This window comes from Pteropus vampyrus, unplaced genomic scaffold (assembly GCF_000151845.1).
Source record: "Pteropus vampyrus isolate Shadow unplaced genomic scaffold, Pvam_2.0 Scaffold12551, whole genome shotgun sequence".
Classification (NCBI taxonomy): domain Eukaryota; kingdom Metazoa; phylum Chordata; class Mammalia; order Chiroptera; family Pteropodidae; genus Pteropus; species Pteropus vampyrus.
The window spans coordinates 1-2,071 of NW_011901332.1; the positions used below are offsets into that span (position 1 = coordinate 1).

The 2,071-nt window shown below is 36.2% G+C and overlaps 1 long non-coding RNA gene across 1 annotated transcript; it reads left to right on the forward strand.

The window, feature by feature from the left end:
• The first annotated feature begins 865 nt into the window (after window positions 1-865).
• On the forward strand, window positions 866-2,047 carry LOC105310824. The gene is made up of 3 exons (XR_897560.2): window positions 866-1,109; window positions 1,637-1,645; window positions 1,754-2,047. It is a non-coding gene; the product is annotated as an uncharacterized LOC105310824 (long non-coding RNA).
• Window positions 2,048-2,071: the final 24 nt, after the last annotated feature.

Here is a 2,071-nt window from a genome sequence, read left to right on the forward strand (position 1 = left end):
AATTTTCATCCCGGCTCTGGGTTTCTAATGCCACTATGCTTGATTCTTCTGCCACCACCTCGCCCTGTCCAGTTGATAGGAAGTGCTCGGTGTCAGCTTTTTGGATTTGATTCTGATTTTTGTTTTTGCAACAGAAAAGTCAAAAACAGCTTTATTGTTTCCTGTTAAAATAAAGAAATACATGCAATGGCAAAATGAAAAGCACCAAACCAGAAAAGAAGAGCGAAGAAAATAATCCATAAGATAATCCATAATCGCAGCACCCACACAAAACTTCCTGTAACACTGATGTGATTACAGATCACACACAAATACATACACACACACACACACACAAACAAGTAGAATCATATTATACATATTATTTTCTAGCCTGCTTTATTAAGATGCACAGACAGCTTCATGTCTTTTTCATTTTAAGTGGCTACGGAGTATTCAACTGTATGGATATTATTTAACCAATTTTCTAATGTTTTCTCTTTTGCCACAGTTACTTATCCTTGTGCCTAAATCTTTGGGCTCATTTATGATTGTTTCCTTAGGCTAATTTCCAAGCTGGTCAGTTGCTGGGTCAGTAGGTGGGCATGTTTTCAGTTTCGATACTTATGCCAAATTGCCTTTCAGAATTTTTTTTTTTTTTTTAAATACCAGTGTGAGATTTAGCCAACAATGCAGGAGAGTAGCAGATGTCTCTCCACCTTGCTACACTGGATATAGTTTCTCATCCCATTAACTTATTAGAAAACCTTTCTCCAAAGCAGAGTAGGAAATAATGAGCCTCACTTTACAATAAGGTAATGCTGTGCATATATATATATATTTACCCAAGAAAATTCCTAGAAGCCACTTCAGTAAGATTCTTCTATACTTTTAGATGGTTCAAAAGAGAGTAACTCCGGAGATTATCATCAGCCGTTGCTGCTTAGACCATTAAGCTTAATATTAGTGAGTAGGATTTAGTGCTATATATGAGCTGATGCCCAGGAAGAAGGCATTTTGTTGACACGTGAAAGGAGCAAAGCACGGAATTAACCATTTTTGTCTATTTTTTTTTTCTTTTAAAACAGGAAAGATGCAAAGAACAATGACGTGTCCTTTTCTCAAATTAAGTAAGTGTCTAGAGTTATGGGCTTTATTTTAAGACATTTAATCCATCTGTTCAGTGACTATCTAGAGAATATTTTGATGGAACTTTCTTTCATTTTTCCTGATTGACGCATTTGGCCACGATCATCCAGAAGTTCTTGCTAGCTTTGTTGTTCTACAAGGAATCTGTGTTTATTAGTCGCTTGCCGCTAGCTTCCTGCTGTGGCAGGTGGAACTATACTTGCAATATTCTACCAATAAATATATATTGTGTGATTTAAAGAAAAAGGTTATCAAGATCTAGGTTGTCAAAATGCAAAGTCACAAAGCCAGTCAGTTACATCACAGGTTCTGGAAGTTGGATTTCCCAATGCGTATTTTAGAGTTTTGCAAATAACATTACACCAACTCCTCCCTCAACTTTCCCCCTACCCCCCAAGTTATGTTATACTTTTTCTTCTTTTGGAAGGATGTTTACTATCATCTCCAGAAGCATGATTGAGTCATTTTTTCTAATTTGTTTTCTTTTCTTTCCCTTTTTATGATGAAGACCTAAAAAGTGAGTAAGCTCTGCTTTTTTTTTTTTTTATAACTTGTATTTTACTATTTTGAGTGTGAACTTTATCAAATATAAAGAAAATCCTAATACATGGCTTTGTTTTCTTAGATCCAAGTTGATCAGAGTGGAGAATTTTGAAGCCTATTTTAAGAAACAGCGAGCTGACTCCAACTGTGGGTTTGCAGAAGAATATGAAGTACGTGGTAGTAGATATTATGTTTTTCATTGCTTTGTGTTTCTCTTGAAAGTTGGAAAACTGGCCATTTTTGTTTTAAGGTGAAGCTCTGGGTAGGAGCTTTGTGTGTCCTATGGGGTTACACTGTTGCCGTGTTGGCTCTGAGCACTTAGTTGGACTTTCGATCCTAGTGGGTTACATGTTTAATCTTGTTCATACCGGAAGATTCTGCAGAAATGTATAGGAACTGG